The sequence below is a fragment of the Oncorhynchus nerka genome, linkage group LG9a, assembly GCF_034236695.1.
Source record: "Oncorhynchus nerka isolate Pitt River linkage group LG9a, Oner_Uvic_2.0, whole genome shotgun sequence".
NCBI lineage: Eukaryota > Metazoa > Chordata > Actinopteri > Salmoniformes > Salmonidae > Oncorhynchus > Oncorhynchus nerka.
In genome coordinates, this window is record NC_088404.1 from 23,760,443 (window position 1) to 23,788,335 (window position 27,893).

The 27,893-nt window shown below is 43.3% G+C and overlaps 1 protein-coding gene across 1 annotated transcript in view; it reads right to left on the minus strand.

The window, feature by feature from the left end:
• Positions 1–27,492, minus strand: part of LOC115134075 (protein-methionine sulfoxide oxidase mical3a-like) — a 119,472-nt gene extending 91,980 nt beyond the window's left edge. The window contains 2 exon segments of the mRNA XM_065022435.1: positions 17,723–17,904; positions 27,243–27,492. The gene's annotated coding sequence lies outside the window, so the exon portion shown is untranslated.
• Positions 27,493–27,893: the final 401 nt, after the last annotated feature.

Genomic DNA, 27,893 nt, shown 5'->3' on the forward strand with positions numbered 1-27,893 from the left:
TATTATTGACTGTATGTTTGTTTTACTCCATATGTAACTCTGTGTTTTGTGTCGAACTGCTTTGCAATATCTTGGCCAGGTCGCAATTGTAAATGAGAACTTGTTCTCAACTTGCCTACCCGGTTAAATAAAGGTGAAATAAAATAAATAAATAAATTACAACAAAACTTTTTTTTTCATTAAAATCGGCTTTTTACTGTCCTCCAATAATCGGTATCGGCGTTGAAAAATCATAATCGATCGACCTCTAGTAAGAAACAAATTAAATACAAAGAAGCAGCAAAACATAATTTGCATCATTCTCTGCCTCACAAAGCAAATATGTTGTGGCATCTGGACACATGGCAGGCTTTCACATGTACAAATAGTACACACACACACACACACACACACATTTAAAAGGGTACACACAAGCGCAAACACTCACAGACAAACACACACGCACAATCAGGCAAAATAACACATTCATATGAGGTTGGATTACATCACTCTGGTTAGCAAATAGAGCGGATTACATGTTTGAATGGACATCCTCGCTGTCCATTGGTTGTTTGACAATTAACCTTTATTTAACTAGGCAAGTCAGTTAAGAACAAATTCTTATTTACGTAAGACGGCCTACCCTGGCCAAACGCTAACAACGCTGGGCCAATTGTGTGCGCCGCCCTATGGGACTCCCAATCACGGACGGTTGTGATACAGCCTGGAATGGAACCAGGGTCTGTAGTGACGACCTCTAGCACTGAGATGCAGTGCCTTAAACCACTGCGCCACTCGGGAGCCAAAACATGGAGTGGACTTTAGAGACATTCATTCATGACATATATTCTGCCGGTTCAGAGGATCTTGGAGAGATGGTCTGAGGTCCCAGACACAATAAACAGACAAAGTGGCCAGGCTTCAACCTAAGACTAAGTGTTCATTCTCCACAGCAGATGATCAACGCCTTTAGACTGAGAAAGGAGCAAAGAAACCCTCAATCATCCAATTTCTCCCTCCTCCTTTACCTCCTTCTCCTTTTCCAGTTTCTGCTTCCCTTTGTCATTCCCCTCTCTCCTTCTTTGTTCCAGAAAGAAGCGTTCTCCTGGTGAACTCCGTGACGGGAGCCTCCAGAGACTGTTCCGGAAAGGGCTCCCCATGCTCCAGACACTCTGCTGTCTGAACTAAAACACAGCATGATGATGGCATGATGTCATCCCCTCCACAGAGCAGTCAGGTGGTGTAGAGGAAGTGAATACCACTCCTGGGGGACCAGAGGAACCTGGGTATTCACAGTGGTACAGCTAGTGTGTCATCACACAATCATCTCTGCTGACCTTCTCTTGGTGCTCCTGGGATGAGGCTGTTTAAGGTAGAGTAGTCTCAGTGACAGACGAATTGCTAACCAGCGCATGCAAAATGTGGTTCTAGAGGGACTGGGAACTGAAGCAAAATTGGACAAAGAAGAAGAGATAAATTAGGACATCAGGACACAAAACATGTTTCATTCTTGCTCACATTAGGCCTATGACTGTCCTTTTCTGAGCAAAAAAAAAAAAAAAAGTATTTTCATTGTTGGACATAAAATACCAATTCTTTTTTTTTTTAAAGCAGGAAATCAACTCCAAGTGATTTTAATGTAAGAAATCTGTTCAAGTATTCCCACGCATAATAGAGACACACTTGATCATATACAAACATAAGCAAGGTTTGTGTTTTAGTCAAACATATCTGTTTGGGATTATTGCGGTCAATTTGCAGCCTACAAATGATTTGTAATCATGTTCCTGCCCACCGATCATCCGCTCAGCAAATTATTTTTTAAATAATCATTTTAAAAAATCTAGTTGATGATCCCTGATATGCAGGGTCAGTTCCAATACCATATTTACAATGTGCAGGGATACTGGAATGATGGAGGAAGACATGTAAAGATGTAAGGTGACTAGGCCTCAGGTTATAAGATAAACAGTAGCAGCAGCTTGTATGTGTTATGCAGTTATGGGGCACATACAGACTATGGACCTGGACATACTACGTAAGTTCTATATCATTCTTTGCGCAAGTCGCTCTTACTGGACCTTTACTGGGCTTTCAAAGGGAAACGCAGGAGCGAGCTCCCCAATGATGCGAGCCTACCAGACGAGCAAAATGCCTTTTATGCTCGCTTCGAGGCAAGCAACACTGAAGCATGCATGAGAGCACCAGCTGTTCCGGGCGACTGTGTGATCCGGCTCTCCGTAGCCGATGTGAGCAAGGTTAACATTCACAAAGCCGCAGGGCCAGACGGATTACCAGGACGTGTACTCAAAGCATGTGCCAACCAACTGGCAAGTGGCTTCACTGACATTTTCAACCTCTCCCTGGCCGAGTCCGTAATACCTACATATTTCAGACCACCATAGTCCCTGCGCCCAAAAAAGCGAAGATAACCTGCCTAAATGATTACCGCCCCGTAGCACTTCACAACTACTGATGTGAGTGCTACGGGGCAGTAGTCGTGAAGTGCTTCGAAAGGCTGGTCATGGCTAACACCATCATCCCAGAAACCCTAGACCCACTCCAACCCGCATACCACCACAACAGATCCACAGATGACGCAATCTCTATTGCACTCCACACTGCCCTTTCACACCTGGACAAAAAGGAACACCTATGTGAGAATGCTATTCAAATCAAATGTTATTAGTCACATGCACTAAATACAACAGGTGTAGACCTTACAGTGAGATGCTTACTTACGAGCCCCTAACCAACAACACAGCTTTAAAAATACGGGAAAAAATAAAAGTAACAAGTAATTTAAGAGCAGCGGTAAAATAACAATAGCGAGACTATATAAAGGGGGGTACCGGTACAGAGTCAATGTGCGGGGGCACCGGTTAGTTGAGGTAATATGTACATGGATGGTAGGAAGCTTGGCCCCGGTGAAGTACCTGGCCGTTCCCACTACCCTCTGTAGTGCCTTGCAGTCGGAGGCTGAGCAGTTGCCATACCAGGCAGTGATGCAACCAGTCAGGATGCTCTCGATGGTGCAACTGTAGAACCTTTTGAGGATCTGAGGACCCATGCCAAATCTTGTCAGTCTCATGGGGGGGTGGGGGGTAGGTTTTGTTGTACCCTTTTAATTCCTGTCAATTTAATTAGACATGTGATATCTTCTGAATTGGAAAGCAATTGTTCATTAAATTCATCCCAACCTGGACTATGGATTTGTTAGGGAACTCAGTCACTGACAAACGGGAAAATAATTAATTAGCCTACAGTAGTAACTGCAAATCTCTTAACTACTCATGGGGAATAATTCGCAGCAACAAAGGATTACTCTTAACACATTTCTATTAGTAACAGGAGCCATGTAATTTGATTGTGTGGCCAGTGTGTGTTTGCTTTGTGGTGTTATGCCTCCACGTGCTCGATTACAGGAGCCTGCCAGGCCAGTCAGTCACCTGGATTAGGCTACCTCTCAAATCTCAGCTCAGACACCACAGCCCTCCTAGCTTCTAACATGTCTTGTTGGTCGTGGATTGTGAGTATGTCATAAATTCACTTGGTTACATGGTTCCAGGGATATTGGACTATCTTTCAAAGCATTTGCATACTTTACTGCAATAGTAGGGTGTGTGGTGGCGTATCTCCAGGTACTCTAATTAGATTAGATGCCTAAAAAACCCAATCTGAAACCTGGGCGCAAACAGAGCCATACAGCGAGTAGTTTCCTAGTTTCCAAGGCTTAGTCATGTCAACTGTGGAATGGTGGAGCCGTAGAGGAGGCCTCAGCCTCAGACCGGGAACATGTTTGCTTTTCATCATCTGTAATCCTTTTGTTTGAGAAAGAGTCAATTATTATGTGGGCTGAGCCATAATACTCCTCCTTACCAATAATATTACAACACAGACTCTCTCTGTTGGTTTCCATCGTGAAATATTTCACTTGCCAGTCAGAGAGGATTCAAGTTTCCCGTGACCATGTTCATGATACAAAACAAACACAGAATGTTAAAAGGATCCCTGGAGGGTTTAACTCCCTCTCGCCACTTAGGCTAAAACGTACGATTGATAGGTTAGAGGTCCGCACATGAACAGTAGCTAGGCTATATCCCACACTATTATGACATATCTGCATAACACAAAGCAGCTAGTCTAAACTCCATTGGCTTTCATAGTAGTCATGCATGGGAACCTACAGCTCTCTGCACTCTACTCCATTATTGTTCCACCTCTGGCCTGCTCGCCTCCCTACCACTGAGGAAGTACAGTTCCCGCGCAGCCCAGTCAAAACTGTTCGCTGCTCTGGCCCCCCCAATGGTGGAACAAACTCCCTCACGACGCCAGGACAGCGGAGTCAATCACCACCTTCCGGAGACACCTGAAACCCCACCTCTTTCAGGAATACCTAGGATAGGATAAAGTAACCCTTCTCACCCCCCCTTACTAGATTTAGATGCACTATTGTAAAGTGGCTGTTCCACTGGATGTCTTAAGGTGAACGCACCAATTTGTAAGTCGCTCTGGATAAGAGCGTCTGCTAAATGACTTAAATGTAAATGTAATGTTCTTCATATTAATTACAAAGCCACTGTTTAAACTTCGGAGAGCCTCAGCAAATAGCCAGAATTCCAGGCCGCTTGGCTGGGCGCTAAAGATAACCGCAAATGGCGCAGTAAATCATACAATCTTAAGAATGAGGAGTGAACTGCACTGTAACATTTCATGCATTTTAGGGTGAACTGCAAGACAACAATCCTTGCAGAATTTATGTTTATGACCGTCCAAGCCAAATGTGTTGTCTCCTGCCACAAAGATGGATTTTCTAAGTAAGAGATCTTAAAAGCAGCAGTTGATAAAATACCTCTGTTGAAAAATTGTTGGAGAATAAATCAATAAATGCAGTCAACTCACAGCAATGCTACAATGAGCCATGGAAAGTTCAATGGACATTTCAGTAGGTCCCAAATATGAACAAATGTCCTGCATTACAAACATTGGCAAATGGACAATGTAAGTCTATTGGGGCTATCAAGCTGACAATGTTATTCTCATTCGAAAGTGATATTGCAACGATGGTAATTCCATGACAACAGGGTCATGATCAGTAATGTAGTGACTAGCATTTTACCGCTCAGGCATCCAACATGTCTTTCTCGTGCCACACACAGTCCCAGAGCACACCAGAGACATAATCCACACACACACACACACACACACACACACTAGCTTTAATCCCGCTGCGTGGGTGGAGTTATGAGCAGCTCAGAGGGTAGAAAACCAGTGGACCATCATGGAAGGACCAGAGAGACCGAGAGAAGCAGACCCCACCGGCCCTCTGCCCCCAGGGCCCTGGATCTCTGGGCCTGTGACCAGGGCAGCTTTGACCATTTGGACCCCACCATGACCTGTGACCTCAGGTCATATGGACAGACAGGCAGTCAACAGCTGTTGCCCCAGCAGGCCTCCAGGCAGCACTGGAGAAGTCTCCTCTCACAGACTGTTTGAGAGAACCAGGCCCAAGTTCACTGTTATTATTCCAGTAAGAGGGAATGGTTGGGCCAGGCTTCGTAAAGCCAGGAATAGCCCATTTCCAGCTAATGTTTGAGCTCAAGGAATCTCAGTCTTAGCACACTCGTTTGTTGGGATAAGTTATTGACATGTCACTAAGGAGTTGTCTTAACAAAGAGTAGACACAGAAGACAATGCAAGGCTATATATCCCCTTCTCATCAATCAATAGGAAAAACCTGCTAAAGAAAGAATCTACCCTCACCATACCTAAGCAGCATTGGCGTGTTAGGCCACCTCTCATTAGAAAGCTTCAAGCCAACACCAGGCCAGGCCAACTTGGCCAAGACGGACAGGAGAAGTGGGAAAGGACTGGTTTAACTTGTGAATGGCTTTCCTAAGAGGAAGAGGACTTGCTGCCAGCTGCACTCAGCGCAGCACCACACATCCTGAGCCATAGGAAGAGAGGTTTTCCTGTGTGAATGGAGCAACGCTGCTGTCGATTAATTCAAAATGGGAAGGTAACCAAAGCCCTGCACTGTGCAGAGCCATGAAGCACGCTGATAGCTTTACCTGAAAGCATGAAAACCGACTCCTACTGAATTACTCTTGAATCCCAAACTGACTTTACGGGCTGCAGGCGCTAGTTAAATTGACGCTTGGCCAAACGTGGTGTGAAGAAGCCTGCAGGTGACAAGTTGGTTCTTCACGTTTTCTGTCGTGAATGTAACTCAAGAGTTTTGGGTGTTTTTGTACATCTGCACTAAGTTAATTTCAAGTGACTGAACATGATAACAGAGTTCTGACTTGAGAAAGTGAGCCTATATCAAATGTGACCACACAATGGAAGAAGCATAGGCCTTGTTGTCTTGGCAGCTGTCACAGTGGTCAGGAAGTCAGCGTATGGAGTTTTGCACCTGGAGAAAATAATTCACATGATCTTTAAAAAAAAACATTGGACAAATAGTCGACCTACAAAACAAAGCCTCAATCCTAATCAATCTGTGGAGTCCCACTCGTTGACTCACACGCCTGTAGGCCTATTCCTACTACCATCTCCCTCCGCCTGCCCCCTCTCCTGGCATCCCCCACTACTGTCTCTAAGGAAGTGAGGAACAGGATGCGGGGTGAGTGAAAGGAAGTGACAGTGTGCTTTGATGAGCAGTGGACGACAATGGGGGGAGAGGGTGGCAATGGACTGGAGCTGGGGGAAGGTTAGCTCTGAGACACACAATGGTGGGCAGAACACAAAACCCTGAGGGAAGGAGGGATGGGCCACCATGGGCATGGAGGGAAAGTCTGACATTCTGACAAGCAGGGACATTTTTGTTAATCTGTTCCATTATTTTCTTTAGATAAGGTAAAAGAGCCAAGGGCACCTTCAAATGCAGAGTTAGGGAATGTGAAATGTGGTGGTCTCAAGAGGCAAAAGGATTACATGAGAAGAGGGGCTGGCGTTCGAGGGGTGTGGTGTGAGCAAAAGTTGCAGCTGTTTGCAATATAGCCTGAAAAATCACATTCACCTTATAAAGTGTTCTCTTACATCAAGGACGGAACATTTTAAAAGTGAACTGAAAAAGTGTTGGATGCATGTGACCTGACAGGCAGCGTCGGCCTCCATCTTGAAGGGTATATCTGCTGTGTACTAAACCCTGGGCTGGCACTGCTCCCTGGTGTCTCTGTGCACAGGCATGCTATACTTAATCATGTAGTCTTCAGGGTTTGTCGTTTAGATTTCGTCAAAGCACACATAAATATCAGCCAGGGTATCTCATTAAGAGGTGAAGTCACTAAGCTTAGTGGTATAGCATATAGTCTATTCCAGCATGGAATTGACTAATGACAGTATAACAGAGGTCATTTCAGGAGTCACTCCTCCTGCCTGCACAGGTAAGTCCACTCCTGCTGAATACTTTCACTGACATGTACCCTGCATTCCAACAGGGGGAGGTTCCAAGCTTGCAATACGACTTATATTGGGAAAAGCTCCCGCGCCTTGAAAGTATGCCTTGAAGAACATAATTCCAGTATTAGATGTTTTATTTTATTTTACCTTTATTTAACTAGGCAAGTCAGTTAAGAACAAATTCTTATTTTCAATGACGGCCTAGGAACAGTGGGTTAACTGCCTGTTCAGGGGCAGAACGACAGATGTGTACCTTGTCAGCTTGGGGGTTTGAACTTGCAACCTTCCGGTTACCAGTCCAACGATCTAACCACTAGGCTACCCTGCCGTAATCACCACACCAGTTTCGAGACACTTTTTAGAACAAAATGATTCTAATAATGAATTGCGGTGTCGGGATGGAAAAAGTTCATCCCCCACGTAGGTGATTACGACATCAAATTACTCCAAAGAGAAGCCATGTGGATATATTGTATAAAATATATTCTGTTTCTCCACATGGTTTAAACAAAGAATTAGATTTCAAATTTAGACTTCTACAAGAACACTGTCCAGATCAGATATTGCATGTTGTTTATGAGTTAGCCCCACATATTTATGAATTACTTTATTCTGATGGTCTTTGTGGTAAGCCATTTATTTTATTTCACCTTTATTTAAATAGGCCATGGTAGCGAAGTAATTACAATATAGCAATTAAACACTGGAATGGTAGGATGTGCAGAAGATGAATGTACAAGTAGACATACTGGGGTGCAAAGGAGCATGATAAATAAATAAATACAGTATGGGGATGAGGTAGATTGGATGGGCTATTTACAGATGAGCTATGTACATGTGCATTGATCTCTGAGCTGCTCTGACAGCTGGTGATTAAAGCTAGTGAGGGATGTAAGAGTCTCCAGCTTCAGAGATTTTTGCAGTTCTCTCCAGTCACTGGCAGCAGAGAACTGGAAGGAGAGGCGGCCAAAGGAGGAATTGGCTTTGGGGGTGACCAGTGAGATATACCTGCTGGAGCGTGTGCTATGGGTGGGTACTGCTATGGTGACCAGTGAGCTGCGATAAGGCGGGGCTTTACTTAGCAGACTTGTAGATGACCTGGAGCCAGTGGGTTTGGCGACGAGTATGAAGCGAGGGCCAGCCAACGAGAACGTACTGCGAGTTCATTAGAACGTGCGTTGAAGATGTCGTTCCCATAGCAACGATAAAAACATTCCCTAACCAGAAACCGTGGATTGATGGCAGCATTCGCGTGAAACTGAAAGCGCAAACCACTGCTTTTAATCAGGGCAAGGTGTCTGGCAACATGACCGAATACAAACAGTGCAGCTATTCCCTCCGCAAGGCTATTAAACAAGCTAAGCGTCAGTACAGAGACAAAGTAGAATCTCAATTCAACGGATCAGACACAAGAGGCATGTGGCAGGGTCTACAGTCAATCACGGACTACAAGAAGAAACCCAGCCCAGTAACGGACCAGGATGTCTTGCTCCCAGGCAGACTAAATAACTTTTTTGCCCGCTTTGAGGACAATACAGTGCCACTGACACGGCCTGCAACGAAAACATGCGGTCTCTCCTTCACTGCAGCCGAGGTGAGTAAGACATTTAAACGTGTTAACCCTCGCAAGGCTGCAGGCCCAGACGGCATCCCCAGCCGCGCCCTCAGAGCATGCGCAGACCAGCTGGCCGGTGTGTTTACGGACATATTCAATCAATCCCTATACCAGTCTGCTGTTCCCACATGCTTCAAGAGGGCCACCATTGTTCCTGTTCCCAAGAAAGCTAAGGTAACTGAGCTAAACGATTACCGCCCCGTAGCACTCACTTCCGTCATCATGAAGTGCTTTGAGAGACTAGTCATGGACCATATCACCTCCACCCTACCTGACACCCTAGACCCACTCCAATTTGCTTACCGCCCAAATAGGTCCACAGACGATGCAATCTCAACCACACTGCACACTGCCCTAACCCACCTGGACAAGAGGAATACCTATGTGAGAATGCTGTTCATCGACTACAGCTCGGCATTCAACACCATAGTACCCTCCAAGCTAGTCATCAAGCTCGAGACCCTGGGTCTCGACCCCGCCCTGTGCAACTGGGTACTGGACTTCCTGACGGGCCGCCCCCAGGTGGTGAGGGTAGGCAACAACATCTCCTCCCCGCTGATCCTCAAGGATCGGAGGGAACACCCCCCTATCCACATCGATGGAACAGTAGTGGAGAGGGTAGCAAGTTTTAAGTTCCTCGGCATACACATCACAGACAAACTGAATTGGTCCACTCACACTGACAGCGTCGTGAAGAAGGCGCAGCAGCGCCTCTTCAACCTCAGGAGGCTGAAGAAATTCGGCTTGTCACCAAAAGCACTCACAAACTTCTACAGATGCACAATCGAGAGCATCCTGGCGGGCTGTATCACCGCCTGGTACGGCAACTGCTCCGCCCTCAACCGTAACGCTCTCCAGAGGGTAGTGAGGTCTGCACAACGCATCACCGGTGGGAAAACTACCTGCCCTCCAGGACACCTACACCACCCGATGTTACAGGAAGGCCATAAAGATCATCAAGGACATCAACCACCCGAACCACTGCCTGTTCACCCCGCTATCATCCAGAAGGAGAGGTCAGTACAGGTGCATCAAAGCTGGGACCGAGAGACTGAAAAACAGCTTCTATCTCAAGGCCATCAGACTGTTATACAGCCACCACTAACATTGAGTGGCTGTTGCCAACACACTGTCATTGACACTGACCCAACTCCAGCCACTTAATAATGGGAATTGATGGGAAATTATGTAAATATATCACTAGCCACTTTAAACAATGCTACCTTATATAATGTTACTTACCCTACATTATTCATCTCATATGCATACGTATATACTGTACTCTACATCATCGACTGCATCCTTATGTAATACATGTATCACTAGCCACTTTAACTATGCCACTTTGTCTACATACTCATCTCATATGTATATATACTGTACTCGATACCATCTACTGTATGCTGCTCTGTACCATCACTCATTCATATATCCTTATGTACATATTCTTTATCCCCTTACACTGTGTATAAGAGAGTAGTTTTGGAATTGTTAGTTAGATTACTTGTTGGTTATCACTGCATTGTCGGAACTAGAAGCACAAGCATTTCGCTACACTCGCATTAACATCTGCTAACCATGTGTATGTGACAAATCAAATTTGATTTGATTTTATTTGAATACAGGTCGCTGTGGTGGGTAATATATGGGGCTTTGTTGACAAAACGGATGGCACTGTGATAAACTGCATCCAATTTGTTGAGTATAGTGTTGGAGGCTATTTTATAGATGACATCACCAAAGTCGAGGATCGGTAGGATGGTCAGTTTTACGAGGGTATGTTTGGCTGTATAAGTGAAGGATGTTTTGTTGTGAAATAGGAAGCCGATTCTAGATTTAATTTTGGATTGGAGATGTGAGTCTGGAAGGTGAGTTTACAGTCTAGCCAGACACCTAGGTATTTGTAGTTGTCCACATATTCTAAGTCAGAACCGTCCAGAGTAGTGATGCTGGACTGGCGGGTAGGTGCGGGCAGCGATCGGTTGAAGAGCATGCATTCAGTTTTACTTGCATTTAAGAGCAGTTGGAGGCCATGGAAGGAGAGTTGTACGGCATTGAAGCTCATCTGGAGGTTAGTTAACACAGCGTCCAAAGAAGGGCCAGAAGTATACAGAATGGTGTCGTCTGCGTAGAGGGGGATCAGAGAATCACCAGCAGTGAGAGCGGCATCATTGATGTATACAGAAAAGAGAGTCGGCCCGAGAATTTAACCCTGTGGCACCCCCATAGAGACTGCAAGAGGTCCGGACAACAGGCCCTCCGATTTGACACACTGAACTCTATCAGATAAGTAGTTGGTGAACCAGGCGAGGCAATCATTTGAGAAACCAAGGCTGTTCAGTCTGCCAATAAGAATGTGGTGATTGACAGAGTCGAAAGCCTTGGCCAGGTCGATGAATACGGCTGCACAGGAATGTCTTGTATTGATGGCGGTTATGATATCATTTAGGACCTTGAGCGTGGCTGAGGTGCACCCATGACCAGCTCTGAAACCAGATTGCATAGCGGAGAAGGTACGGTGGGTTTCGAAGTGATCGGTAATCTGTTTGTTGACTTGGCTTTCGAAGACCTTAGAAAAGGCAGGGTAGGATAGATATAGGTCTGTAGCAGTTTGGGTCTAGAGTGTCTCCACATTTGAAGAGGGGGATGACTGCGGCAGCATTCCAATCTTTGGGAATCTCAGACGATATGAAAGAGATGTTGAACAGGCTAGTCATAGGGGTTGCAATTTCGGCAGATATATTTTTTTTAAAGAGGGTCCAGATTGTCTCGCCTGGATGATTTGTAGTGGTCCAAGTTTTGCAGTTCTTTCAGAACATCAGCTATCTAGATTTGGGTGAAGGAGAAATGGAGAGGCTTGAGCGAGTTGCTGTGGGGAATGCAGGGCTGTTGACCGGGGTAGGGGTAGCCAGGTAGAAAGCCTGGCCAGCCGTAGAAAAATGCTTATTGATATTCTCAATTATAGTGGATTTATCAGTGGTGACAGTGTTTCCTAGCCTCAGTGCAGTGGGAAGCTGGGAGGAGGTGCTCTTATTCTCCATGTACTTTACAGTGTCCCAGAACTTGTTTGAGTTTGTGCTACAAGATGCAAATTTCTGCTTGAAAAAGATAGCTTTCCTAACTGCCCGTGTATATTTGTTCCTGACTTCCCTGAAAAGTTGCATATCACGGGGGCTATTCGATGCTAATGCAGAATGCCACAGGGTGTTTTTGTGCAGGTTAAGGGTAGTCAGGTCTGGAGAGAACCAAGGGCTATATCTGTTCCTGGTTCTAAATGCTCATTTAAGATGGTGAGGAAGGAACTTTTAAAGAATGACCAGGCATCCTCTACTGACGGGATGAAGTCAATATCCTTCCAGGATAACCCGGGCCAGGTTGATTAGGAAGGCCTGCTTACTGAAGTGTTTTAAGGAGCGTTTGATAGTGATGAGGGGTGGTCGTTTGACCGCAGACCGTTACGGATAAAGGTAATGAATGAGGCAGTGATCGCTGAGATCTTGGTTGAAAACAACAGCAGTGTATTTGTAGGGCAAGGTGGTTAGGATTATATCTATGAGGGTGCCCGTGTTTAAGGATTTGGGGTTGTACCTGGTGGGTTTGATGATAATTTCTGAGAGATTGAGGGCATTAAGCTTAGATTGTAGGATGGCCGGGGTGTTAAGCATGTCCCAGTTTAGGTCACCTAGCAGCACTAGCTCTGAAGATAGATGGGGGGCAATCAGTTCACATATGGTGTTCAGGGCACAGCTGGGGGCAGAGGGTGGTCTATAGCAGGCGGCAACGTTGAGAGACTTGTTTCTGGAAAGGTGCATTTTTAAAAGTAGAAGCTCCAATTGTTTGGGTACAGACCTGGATAGTAATACAGAACTCTAATGAATTGATATAACGTATCCAAGTGAGGACACCTAAGGCAATTGATTCATGAATTGCCCTTTGTGCCAGCTCCCATACAATTCTGTATTTCTTTGTGACTAACTTGTATATAGGGAGACCAGAAAAGCCACAACCCTGATTAGAAGCACCTGCTGCTCATTGGTCCCTTCAAAACTGCTGTTTTGAATTCAAATAACATTTTACCAACACACAGAAGGCGGCTGTAAAGCCAAAAATTCTGTGTACGCTATCCCTGATGGAGTGAAGATATAAAAAAAGACTAAATTAAGTCAGTTTTATGCAACATATTTTTGAGTGCGGAACCATTACACTTGTGTTTGTCTGAAGTTCCAAGCTTCCAATGCTATATTGGACTTGAGTGCAATATCTTTGTGTATGAAATATGTGATGAGAAAAACATCATGCAATCAAATAAAAATAAACTAATTGCACACACACTTGGTTATTCAAAGAGGTTATGAAATGCACAATGAACACAATGAAAATTGGGTTCACTCAAACCAATTATGTGCAATTTTGCAAGCACTCATATAGAGTACATAAAAGTATCATGCTTTTGGGATGAACCGTTAAAACAAACGAGCTACAGTATCTGGTCTTAAAAATGTTAACATCCCACATTACCTGTAAGTCTGCTTTTCATACAGTTCAACAAACAAAAACACTGCATCTCCACTGGAAAAGTTCAAGGGTCCCTGAACTGGCTAAATGTAAACACATCATCTGACTATGGAATGATCGTCACTCTGACCCATTCCTGACCCTCAGAGAAAGACCCGTTAACGCCAAATCAACATAGGTTGTGACACGGCATATTATGCCCTAAGATTTAGCAATTGACCGTTAGATTTCATGCTTTAGTCAGACAATAAATAATGCCTTTTTCTGACAACACTTTCACCACATTCTTGAAATAATCACATTTCTAAATCCAGCTCATTAATCTTTGATGGCATACTTCGATATTTGGTTAAATTGGCAGGAAGGTAGGAGGATAACCGCTTTATTGTAAAATGTCCCATAGGTCTGTTCTATTTTGTTAGATTTGCCCTCATAGACCTAAAAGTTAAATATGACAATGACCTTCAGAAGAACAGAAAGTTAAAAAGAACAGAGTTAAAAATCCAGGGTTACATATTAGATAGATTTGATCTATTCAATAGCCCATTAACAACTGGTGAAATAAAAGAGCTTTTGTATGGAAATGTGCCCGAGTGACCCTTCATCATAAAGGTTGACACTCCTTAGACCCAAATAACTATAGACCTACTGTGCATTCAGAAAGCAAATCAGACCCCTTCCCTTTTTCTACATTTTGTCACGTTACAGCCTTATTCTAAAATTGATTGCCTCAATCTACATACAATAAATACCCCATTATGACAAAGCAAAAACAGGTTTTTAGTCATTTTGTGCAAATGTATTAAAAAATGTACAAAGTGAAATACATTATTTACACAAGTATTCTGACTAGGGTTGCACATTTTGTGGAAAATTCAGGTGGAAACTTTCCGTGGGAATTAACAGGAATATATGTGAATTAACGGGAATATATGCAAATTAATATTAATACCATTTAAATATAGATTTTGTTTGCATTGGATACATTTACCATATTTCCAAATCATGTCCAATCAATTGAAATTACCACAGGTCTACAATCAAGTTTTAAAAACATCAAGGATGGTCAATGGAAAGCGGAGGTCAATTTCAGGTCTCATTGCAAAGGGTCTGAAAACGTATGTAAATAACGTGTTTTTAAAACATTTCAAAAAAAATTGTTTTCTCTTTGGTATTATGGGGTATTGTTGAGGAAATGTTTTTATTTAATCCATTTTAGAATAAGGCTGTAACGTAACAAAATGTGGAAAAATGGAAGGGGTCTGAATCTTTTCCTGACCACACTGTATAGACCTTTAGGATAATTATGAACGTGTTTTCATTTGGAAATTAAACTTTTTAGGCATGCTCAGGTTGACTTTCCCACAAAATCACCCATGTCCAGAACAACTGACAATATGTACTGCTCTCAATGGGAATGCACACATTTTCATAACATTTTTAAAAATGTAACAATAATATCATTCATTGATACTAGTCTGGTACTGGATAAGAATACCTCAGTGTTTCTTGACATTATCAGTTATTACTTCGACTGCCACATTAACTGCATGGTAGGCTGCTTGAACAAGGTGTGTCCTTTTTTCATGAGTGAAAAGGAGACTTGACTCAACACAACAAAAAAACGGTCTTGACTGACCTCATTTGGAACACGTGGCCGATTTAAAAATGAAAGATGGCGGCTTGCTCAATAAATTCCTGAGGTAGCCGTTCCAAAACATAACATCAAACATAACAGTTACCGGCACAGACTTGAGCGTCAGACTTAAGAAGAAATCTCCTTTTAAGGCAAACCAAACACACAAGACAAAGTTTCCATGTGAAGTCCATTGTGTCAGTTAGAGAGTGTGTTTGAAACGGTCAGTAGCCTACAGGGATGGTTTTTCTGAGGAGTCAAGTCACCATTCTTTTCAGGGAAAATTTGACAGTCACTTCCAGCTGTTCACTTCCTCCACTGCAGGAGTTGACTTTAAAAACTTCCTTTCATCTCCCTGGTGTTTACTTCTGTATCCCACGCAGTCACTTTCTGTGGCCACAGAGGTCAGAGGGTGCACGGTCGCAAAACATTTTGCAATAGGTGTTTTAGTCCATTTTCCCTAATGAACAGGACCCCTGTGTGTAGTGGCATGGGGGGGACGACAAGAGAGAGAGAGAGAGAGAGAGAGAGAGAGCGAGGTTAGGCTTGGGCGGTATACCGTATTTGGAAATAACCACGGATGGATTTTCAATACTGTCAAGCGTTGAAACTATTTATTTGAAGTCTTTCAATACATTTTAATATTTGTAGCTATTTTAAGTAAATACCTGCAGTCAACTTGTGCAATGCATTAGGAGAAAGCAGATTGCGTTCTTATTTCACTGCTCACATTATGAAACGTACTTTGTTCTCCAGCAGAGAAAAATAGGCTGGCTACACTGAGAAAAGTAGCCTACTGGAGAAAAGTAGCTACACATCAGTCAGCGCTGTCTGCTGATAGAATGCCCATTTGTGAATTCTCATCCGGTTTAGAAGTGCAACTGAAGCACAAAATTAGTCTAATGCCGAGTATAAATTATAATACGATGCATTTTAGATCTTTGATTACAAAACGCAGCAAGATACTTCTTATGCATTTAATTTTTTTTTTTCCCTGCGTGAAAACGCAGAATTATGCATCAACACAGCCCCTAGTTAAACTTGCTATCGAAGTAAGTGGCTGAATTAATAAGGTGACAGTGCATCATATGCTGTTGCGTTATGCCGTGTTTAAGAAGGCAAAGCCCTTTGGATGAGTTATTTGTACAGCTGCCACTGCTATCTTAATTTCCTTGTATTTTTTCCTCCTCTCTGTTCGCTGCTCCTCCCCCCTCTTTTCCAAGCAGAGCAGGCAGGCCCCTTGTCCTAGTGCCTCCAGACTAGAGGTCAACCGATTAAATCGGAATGGCCGATTAATTAGGGCCGATTTCAAGTTTTCATAACAATCAGCCAAATTCGGCATCCAAAATTACCGATTTCCGATTGTTATGAAAACTTGAAATCGGCCCTAATTAAGAATTCCCAAAGAAAATGTACACACCTTTATTTAATTTTTATTTAACTAGGCAAGTCAGTTAACCTGTTATGCCTGTTATGACTGCAATCCCCCTATCGGGATAAGTGTCATCAACAACTGCTGAATAGCATAGCGCTAGATACAATAAATATCATTATAAATAGTGCAATATAGGAAAACACAGTTTAGACTTTTGTTAATCTACCTGTCGCGTCGGATTTTGAAATTATGCTTTACAGCGAAAGCAATCCAAGCGTTTGTGTAAGTTTATCGATCGCACGATAAAACATGAAGTACACTTAGCATCAGGTAGCTCGGTCACGAAAATCAGAAAAGCAATCAAATTAATCGTTTACCTTTGATGATCTTCAGATGTTTTCACTCACGAGACTCCCAGTTACACAACAAATGTTCCGTTTATTCCATAAAGATGATTTTTATATCCAAAATACATCCGTTTGTTTGGCACGTGATGTTCAGAAATCCACAGGAAAGAGCGGTCCCGACAACGCAGACGAAAATTCCAAGTAGTCCAAATTCCATAATGTCCACAGAAACATGTCAAACGTTTTTTATAATCAATCCTCAGGTTGTTTTTAAAATATATAATCGATTATATATCAACCGCAAATGTCTTTCACAGTAGGAGAGGGGAAGAAAATGGCTGTCCAAATTCTATTACGCAAGCAAAACTCATGTGACCACATGGCTCATTTTTCTGGCTAATTTTTCAAAATAAAAGCCTGAAACTATGTCTGAAGACTGTTGACACCTTGAGGAAGCGATAGGAAAAGGAATCTGGTTCATATCCCTTTAAATCCAGCAAAGGGAGACTATGGAACATGGAGTTTTCAAAATAGAAGCCACTTCCTGTTTTGATTTTCCTCAGGTTTTCACCTGCAATATTAATGATGTTATACTCAGACAATATTTTGACAGTTTTGGAAACTTTAGAGTGTTTTCTATCCAATACTAATAATAAAATGCATATATTAGCAACTGAGACTGAGGAGCTGGCTGTTTACAATGGGATGGCTGTTTCGCTTCGCGTTCCTAGGAAACTATGCAGTATTTTGTTTTTTTACGTGTTATTTCTTACATTGGTACCCCAGGTAATCTTAGGTTTTATTACATACATACATAGGAACTACTGGACATAAGAGCAACGTCAACTCACCATCATTACGACCAGGAATACGACTTTCCCGAAGCGGATCCTCTGTTTTGCCCACCACCCAGGACAATGGATCGGATCCCAGCCGGCGAACCAAAACAACAACGCCGTAAAAGGGGCAGACGAAGTGGTCTTCTGGTCAGGCTCCAGGATGGGAGGGAAACTAACTGCAAAGCACTTAAGTCCTTAGGCAACATGAATGGGAAATATTGCACAATGAATGGGAAATATTGCACAATGACAACAGAATAACCTCAATCTATGTTTGACTATTCTGTTACAATGTACTATAAAGATGATCTGCTTTTGTTGCCTATGTGCACTTGTCAAACCACATTTGACTCTCGTTTGCCATTTTAGGGGGGGGTCACTGTCTTGCATTGATCTTTGTTGATTGACTGTACACTGATGCCAACAACACTAGTCTAATGTACTTAACATGACTTCATCTGACCAAGATTTGACCATTCATCAGCACGTACGCAAAGGTCAGTCTGTGGCTAAGTGACACACATTTCCTCTGGACAAATGGGCTCTTACTCTCTCTTAGCGGAGTAATCCAGTGCGTTTAGCCTACATCATTGAATTTGATTATGGATTCCATGTGTTGCATTTTGCCAGGCCCTCTGTGTACTGTATGCTCTGGTGATCCTAGATAAGAGCAAAGGTCTGGCCTCCGTGTGCATAGTAATGTGGATTTTGATATAATGCTAGCAGTGGTGTCTGGGTTAATGCACCTAAACCAGGCTCTTCTGATCTGTGCTACTGCAGATCTGCATTACCTTTACCTAAAGACTGTGATTAGGGTTGGGTGCTATCCAGATTTTCATATTGCCGTACCGTCCTTCTCTCACCCGGAATTTACGGTTTTACAAGTTTAGTACACAAGGGTGTGCCAAAAAAACAAAAAACAAAAAAAATAAACTCCCATTGGGAGTTTATTACCAGAATGCTGACAAAATACCTGCAATCCAGCTCATAAAGCTATACATGTATAGGTAGGAGCTACCGACTGTCATTTTTGGTAAGTCTGGACATTTTGCAAGCAAATGTGAATGAGAGATGTACAAATGAACACAGTTTTGATACATGCAGTACTGGCTCTCCAGCAGTATGTCTACAAGCTGTGTCTGTGTGGAGTCTGGAGTAGAGGTCGACCGATTTATGATTTTTCAACGCCGATACCAATACTCATTTATTGGAGGACAAAAAAAAGCTGCTTTTTAAATAAATAATGAAACATGTTCAATTTGGTTTAAATAATGCAAAAACAAAGTGTTGGAGAAGTAAGGTGGACACTCCTTAGAAAGCTAACTTTTAAGTTCCTTGCTCAGACCATGAGAACATACGAAAGCTGGTGGTTCCTTTTAAAAATGAGTCTTCAATATTCCCAGGTAAGAAGTTTAAGGTTGTAGTTATTATGCCAGAAAAATGGCTCCATATTCCAATTATCTTGCTTGACCATGTTATAGGTCATGTAACTGTTTGTTACATGGAATATGTTTTGTGGAATTCACCGGATTTGTAACGAAACAAATGTGGGATTGAATTTTTGTGAGCTAGGCAGGCTACTGCCTGGGAAGGTCTCCCACTCAGAAGTACGAGATGGGGAGGGGGGCGGGGGTAGGTTGACCTCAGGTCTCCCCACTAGAAGCCCGAGGAAAGGGGAGCGGCTAGTCAAGTAGCGCGCTTCTAACTTTGTACAGTACTAACACAATTAGTCAAATCTGTCACACTACGAAATTCTACCAAATAAATACTATGAATATATCGTTTCAGACATATTGTGGCATTTCTTTTCTGTTTTTTTGCAAAATTGTTAAGATAATATAAAACCAGTCTGCACACCACCAAGGTGAATTGGTTTAGTCTTGACTCTTGGTTGACAGTGTTGGGGGATGGGTAATGTATTGATGTGCCAAATCAACACAAATGTGTTTCTATTTGTCTTTGTTGCTACTTTTGAAATTTATGAGTCTTATTTTTTAATATATTTTTATATTAAGAGGTCGACCGATTATGATTTTTCCACGCCGATAGCGATTGTTGGAGGTCCAAAAAAAAGCCGATACCAATTAAAATCAGCCGATATATATATATATATATACACACACTGCTCAAAAAAATAAAGGGAACACTTAAACAACACAATGTAACTCCAAGTCAATCACACTTCTGTGAAATCAAACTGTCCACTTAGGAAGCAACACTGATTGACAATAAATGTCACATGCTGTTGTGCAAATGGAATAGACAACAGGTGGAAATTATAGGCAATTAGCAAGACATCCCCCAATAAAGGAGTGGTTCTGCAGGTGGTGACCACAGACCACTTCTCAGTTCCTATGGTTCCTGGCTGATGTTTTGGTCACTTTTGAATGCTGGCGGTGCTTTCACTCTAGTGGTAGCGTGAGACGGAGTCTACAACCCACACAAGTGGCTCAGGTAGTGCAGCTCATCCAAGATGGCACATCAATGCGAGCTGTGGCAAGAAGGTTTTCTGTGTCTGTCAGCGTAGTGTCCAGAGCATGGAGGCGCTACCAGGAGACAGGCCAGTACATCAAATCAAATCAAATTTTATTTGTCACATACACATGGTTAGCAAATGTTAATGCGAGTGTAGCGAAATGCTTGTGCTTCTAGTTCCGACAATGCAGTGATAACCAACAAGTAATCTAACTAACAATTCCAAAACTACTGTCTTATACACAGTGTAAGGGGATAAAGAATATGTACATAAGGATATATGAATGAGTGATGGTACAGAGCAGCATACAGTAGATGGTATCGAGTACAGTATATACATATGAGATGAGTATGTAGACAAAGTAAACAAAGTGGCATAGTTAAAGTGGCTAGTGATACATGTATTACATAAGGATGCAGTCGATGATGTAGAGTACAGTATATACGTATGCATATTAGATGAATAATGTAGGGTAAGTAACATTATATAAGGTAGCATTGTTTAAAGTGGCTAGTGATATATTTACATCATTTCCCATCAATTCCCATTATTATAGTGAGTGGAGTTGGGTCAGTGTCAATGACAGTGTGTTGGCAGCAGCCACTCAAGTGGCTGTGATGGTACAGAGTGGCATAGGCAAGATACAGTAGATGGTATTGAGTGCAGTATATACATATGAGATGAGTATGTAAACAAAGTGGCATAGTTAAAGTGGCTAGTGATACATGTATTACATAAGGATTCAGTAGATGATATAGAGTACAGTATATACGTATACATATGAGATTAATAATGTAGGGTATGTAAACATTATATTAGGTAGCATTGTTTAAAGTGGCTAGTGATATATTTTACATAATTTCCCATCAATTCCCATTATTAAAGTGGCTGGAGTTGAGTCAGTGTGTTGGCAGCAGCCACTCAATGTTAGTGGTGGCTGTTTAACAGTCTGATGGCCTTGAGATAGAAGCTGTTTTTCAGTCTCTCGGTCCCAGCTTTGATGCACCTGTACTGACCTCGCCTTCTGGATGATAGCGGGGTGAACAGGCAGTGGTTCGGGTGGTTGATGTCCTTGATGATCTTTATGGCCTTCCTGTAACATCGGGTGGTGTAGGTGTCCTGGAGGGCAGGTAGTTTGCCCCCGGTGATGCGTTGTGCAGACCTCACTACCCTCTGGAGAGCCTTACGGTTGAGGGCGGAGCAGTTGCCGTACCAGGCGGTGATACAGCCCGCCAGGATGCTCTCGATTGTGCATCTGTAGAAGTTTGTGAGTGCTTTTGGTGACAAGCCGAATTTCTTCAGCCTCCTGAGGTTGAAGAGGCGCTGCTGCGCCTTCTTCACGACGCTGTCAGTGTGAGTGGACCAATTCAGTTTGTCTGTGATGTGTATGCCGAGGAACTTAAAACTTGCTACCCTCTCCACTACTGTTCCATCGATGTGGATAGGGTGGTGTTCCCTCTGCTGTTTCCTGAAGTCCACAATCATCTCCTTAGTTTTGTTGACGTTGAGTGTGAGGTTATTTTCCTGACACCACACTCCGAGGGCCCTCACCTCCTCCCTGTAGGCCGTCTCGTCGTTGTTGGTAATCAAGCCTACCACTGTTGTGTCGTCCGCAAACTTGATGATTGAGTTGGAGGCGTGCGTGGCCACGCAGTCGTGGGTGAACAGGGAGTACAGGAGAGGGCTCAGAACGCACCCTTGTGGGGCCCCCGTGTTGAGGATCAGCGAGGAGGAGATGTTGTTGCCTACCCTCACCACCTGGGGGCGGCCCGTCAGGAAGTCCAGTACCCAGTTGCACAGGGCGGGGTCGAGCTTGATGACGAGTTTGGAGGGTACTATGGTGTTGAATGCCGAGCTGTAGTCGATGAACAGCATTCTCACATAGGTATTCCTCTTGTCCAGGTGGGTTAGGGCAGTGTGCAGTGTGGTTGAGATTGCATCGTCTGTGGACCTATTTGGGCGGTAAGCAAATTGGAGTGGGTCTAGGGTGTCAGGTAGGGTGGAGGTGATATGGTCCATGACTAGTCTCTCAAAGCACTTCATGATGACGGAAGTGAGTGCTACGGGCGGTAATCGTTTAGCTCAGTTACCTTAGCTTTCTTGGGAACAGGAACAATGGTGGCCCTCTTGAAGCATGTGGGAACAGCAGACTGGTATAGGGATTGATTGAATATGTCCGTAAATACACCGGCCAGCTGGTCTGCGCATGCTCTGAGGGCGCGGCTGGGGATGCCGTCTGGGCCTGCAGCCTTGCGAGGGTTAACACGTTTAAATGTCTTACTCACCTCGGCTGCAGTGAAGGAGAGACCGCATGTTTTCGTTGCAGGCCGTGTCAGTGGCACTGTATTGTCCTCAAAGCGGGCAAAAGTTATTTAGTCTGCCTGGGAGCAAGACATCCTGGTCCGTGACTGGGCTGGGTTTCTTCTTGTAGTCCGTGATTGACTGTAGACCCTGCCACATGCCTCTTGTGTCTGAGCCGTTGAATTGAGATTCTACTTTGTCTCTGTACTGACGCTTAGCTTGTTTAATAGCCTTGCGGAGGGAATAGCTGCACTGTTTGTATTCGGTCATGTTGCCAGACACCTTGCCCTGATTAAAAGCAGTGGTTCGCGCTTTCAGTTTCACGCGAATGCTGCCATCAATCCACGGTTTCTGGTTAGGGAATGTTTTTATCGTTGCTATGGGAACGACATCTTCAACGCACGTTCTAATGAACTCGCACACTGAATCAGCGTATTCGTCAATATTTTTATCTGACGCAATACGGAACATGTCCCAGTCCACGTGATGGAAGCAGTCTTGGAGTGTGGAGTCAGCTTGGTCTGACCAGCGTTGGACAGACCTCAGCGTGGGAGCCTCTTGTTTAAGTTTCTGCCTGTAGGCAGGGATCAACAAAATGGAGTCGTGGTCAGCTTTTCCAAAAGGGGCGCGGGGCAGGGCCTTATATGCGTCGCGGAAGTTAGAGTAACAATGATCCAAGGTTTTACCACCCCTGGTTGCGCAATCGATATGCTGATAAAATTTAGGGAGTCTTGTTTTCAGATTAGCTTTGTTAAAATCCCCAGCTACGATGAATGCAGCCTCCGGATAAATGGTTTCCAGTTTGCAAAGAGTTAAATAAAGTTCGTTCAGAGCCATCGATGTGTCTGCTTGGGGGGGGGGATATATACGGCTGTGATTATAATCGAAGAGAATTCTCTTGGAAGATAATGCGGTCTACATTTGATTGTGAGGAATTCTAAATCAGGTGAACAGAAGGATTTGAGTTCCTGTATGTTTCCTTCATCACACCATGTCTCGTTAGTCATGAGGCATACGCCCCCGCCACTCTTCTTACCAGAAAGATGTTTGTTTCTGTCGGCGCGATGCGTGGAGAAACCCGTTGGCTGCACCGCATCGGATAGCGTCTTCCCAGTAAGCCATGTTTCCGTGAAGCAGAGAACTTTGCAGTCTCTGATGTCCCTCTGGAATGCTACCCTTGCTCGGATTTCATCAACCTTGTTGTCAAGAGACTGGACATTGGCAAGAAGAATGCTGGGGAGTGGTGCGCGATGTGCCCTTGTCCGGAGTCTGACCAGAAGACCGCTACGTTTCCCTCTTTTTCGGAGTCGTTTTCTTGGGTCGCTGAATGCGATCCATTCCGTTGTCCTGTTTGTAAGGCAGAACACAGGATCCGCGTCCCGGAAAACATATTCTTGGTCGTACTGATGGTGAGTTGACGCTGATCTTATATTCAGTAGTTCTTCTCGACTGTATGTAATGAAACCTAAGATGACCTGGGGTACTAATGTAAGAAATAACACGTAAAAAAACTGCATAGTTTCCTAGGAACGCGAAGCGAGGCGGCCATCTCTGTCCGTAGGAGGGCAACAACTCAGCAGCAGGACCGCTACCTCCGCCTTTGTGCAAGCATGAGCAGGAGGAGCACTGCCAGAGTCCTGCAAAATTACCTCCAGCAGGCCACAAATGTGCATGTGTCTTGTCAAACGGTCAGAAACAGACTCCATGAGGGTGGTATGAGGGCCCGACGTCTACAGGTGGGGGTTGTGCTTACAGCCCAACACCATGCAGGACGTTTGGCATTTGCCAGAGAACACCAAGATTGGCAAATTCGCCACTGGCGCCCTGTGCTCTTCACAGATGAAAGCAGGTTCACACTGAGCACGTGACAGTCTGGAGACACCGAGGAGAACGTTTTGCTGCCTGCAACATCCTCCAGCATGACCGGTTTGGCGGTGGGTCAGTCATGGTGTGGGGTGGCATTTCTTTGGGGGGCCGCACAGCCCTCCATGTGCTCGCCAGAGGTAGGCTGACTGCCATTAGGTACCGAGATGAGATCCTCAGACCCCTTGTGAGACCATATGCTGGTGCGGTTGGCCCTGGGTTCCTCCTAATGCAAGACAATGCTAGACCTCATGTGGCTGGGGTGTGTCAGCAGTTCCTGCAAGAGGAAGGCATTGATGCTATGGACTAGCCCACCCGTTCCCCAGACCTGAATGCAATTGAGCACATCTGGGACATCATGTCTCGCTCCATCCACCACGCCACGTTGCACCACAGACTGTCCAGGAGTTGGCGGATGCTTTAGTCCAGGTCTGGGAGGAGATCCCTCAGGTGACCATCCGCCACCTCATCAGGAGCATGCCCAGGCATTGTAGGGAGGTCATACAGGCACGTGGAGGCCACAGACACTACTGAGCCTAATTTTGACTTGTTTTAAGGACATTACATCAAAGTTGGATCAGCCTAGTGTGGTTTTCCACTTTAATTTTGAGTGTGACTCCAAAGCCAGACCTCCATGGGTTGATAAATTTGATTTCCATTGATAATTTGTGTGATTTTGTTGTCAGCACATTCAACCATGTAAAGAAAAAAGTATTTAATAAGAATATTTCATTCATTCAGATCTAGGATGTGTTATTTTAGTGTTCCCTTTATTTTTTTGAGCAGTGTATATATATATTTGTAAAAATGACAATTACAACAATACTGAATGAACAATGAACACTTGTTTTAACTTAATATAATACATAAATAAAATCTATTTAGTCTCAAATAAATAATGAAACAAACACAATTTGGTTTAAATAATGCAAAAACACAGTGTTGGAGAAGAAAGTAAAAGTGCAATATGTGCCATGTAAAAAAGCTCAAGTTTAAGTTCCTTGCTCAGAACATGAGAACATATGAAATCTGGTGGTTCAATATTTCCAGTTAAGAAGTTTTAGGTTGTAGTTATTATAGGAATTATGACGTGTCGACTATTTCTCTCTATACCATTTGTATTTCATATAACTTTGACTATTGGATGTTCTAATAGGCACTTTAGTATTGCCAGTCTAATCTCAGGAGTTGATAGGCTTGAAGTCATAAACAGCGCTGTGCTTCAAGCATTGCTAAGAGCTGCTGGCAAACGCAGGAAAGTGCTGTTTGAATGAATGCTTACAAGCCTGCTGCCGCCTACCACCGCTCAGTCAGACTGCTCTATCAAATCATAGACTTAATCATAATAAACACAGAAACACAAGCCTTAGGTCATTAATATGGTCAAATCCAGAAACTATCATTTCGAAAACAAAACGGTTATTCTTTCAGTGAAATACAGAACCGTTCCGTATTTTATTGAACGGGTGGCAACCCTAAGTCTAAATATTGCTCTTACATTGCACAACCTTCAATGTATATCATAATTATGTACAATTCTGGCAAATTTGTTTGCAACGAGCCAGGCAGCCAACTGTTGCATGTACTCTGACTCTGCGTGCAATGAACGCAAGAAGAGTGACACAATTTCCCTAGTTAATATTGCCTGCTAACAAGAATGTATTTTAACTAAATATGCAGGTTTTAAAAAATCAATACACCGAAGTATATTTTAAGAAAGTCATTGATGTTTAGGTACATTTGTGCTTTTTTTTTTTGCTAAATCATCTCCCATTTGGCAAGTAGGCTGTGATTCGATGACAGATTAACCTGCACCGCATTGATTATATGCAATGCAGGACAAGCTAGTTAAACTAGTAATATCATACCAGTGATTATGTGAAGATTGATTGTTTTTTTATAAGATACGTTTAATGCTAGCTAGCAACTTACCTTGGCTCCTTGATGCGCTCGCGTAACAGGTGGTCAGCCTGCCATGCAGTTTGTGGAATGCAATGTAATCGGCCATAATCGGTGTCCAAAAATGCTGAATACCGAGATTGTTATGAAAACTTGAAATTGGCCCTAATTAGAAATCGGCCATGCCGATTAAATTGGTCGAACTCTAATTTCTATAGTTTTAAATGTTATGATTGTTCATTTGTGTTGTTCCAAGTGTCTGAATAAAATGTACAGTTATTGCAGAATGGTGTTTGTTTTTGTTGGTTGGAGGGGAGGGGGCTGAAGAGGGGGGGGGGGGTCGCCCAGGGAGCCATACAAGCTAGAACCACCACTGCCTATATATCACGGTGTCAAGGCATATTAACTAACAGGTTATAGAACAAACAATGCAACTATCACAACCCATAGGTTGTAATGTGGCTTTTATTTGGAGTTGGCTATCCCGGTGATTTTACCCACAAACCGCTACTGGAGGACAGATGTCACGGTCATTAGCCCACTTATAGCATATAAATATCTGAATCTACACTTTATAATGTCTACCAGTTAGCAATATGAGAAAACATGGGACCAATAATTCTCATGCCCAATGTAATGAAAGGGCGACCTAATCTCTTCTGTAACAAAGAATGCTTCATGCAAAATGAGACAATGTAACAACCTGGGTGAAATGTTAATAACTTGCAGTCTGTGAAACGTCATTTTGCATGCATGCATAATGAATCAAAATCTATACAATTTAACTCATTCATGTGTTACAATGTTGCAAACCAACACGCATATTCAACTGCCAATGTAATCAACGAGTGAAAATTATATTTTGGAGCCGAATGCACATCAATATAGAGGAGAAGCACTTCGAAAAGAAGGTAACGTATGTGAACGAGTTAATTACAAAAATAAAATCACCAACGCGTGGCATTCTGAAATGTGCAGTAGTAACCCACTTACCTAGCTTGAATCTTAGAAAATGGACACTCTTACAAACGATCCGCGAATGCACCTCTTCTTAGCTTTGGTCCATATGTTTGTGCCATGTAAAAAACAATCCTGTCGTACATCCGGAAGATTTATCCCATTTCGGTTATTATTGCCGTTTCTATATTCCGCCTGCTAATGTATGTGTGTGTAATCTATAGTTTATTTGGTACATTCAACTATACTGCGAGAAGGCGCAACTTGAAAACGGACAGAGGGTGCGGGAGAGCGCATCCCAATGTTGTAGAGGGGGGACATAAACCTTCGATAATAGAAGCTTTCATAGACAACATTTTTCGCAAATATGCGAATGACAGGAATTAAACCACTATATATAAAAACTAGATTGCTTTAATCAAAGAAAAGTGTTTACATGTTGTGATACAACTCTAAATGTTCAGAGAACTGCAATGAGAAACCCCCCTCAACTGTTCAAAGTGAGACATGCTTTAACTCAGTTTAATCTGATTGGTTTCATCGAACGTGAAGCTGGAGTGTGAGGCTGTCAATAGACCAAAAACATCGGTAGGGGCAGCAAAGTCTTGTGTATTTTTTTCCTCAAATCTGTGTGATATAAGGTACGTGATATAAGGTACGTCGAGACAGCGATACCTGCGATGTAGC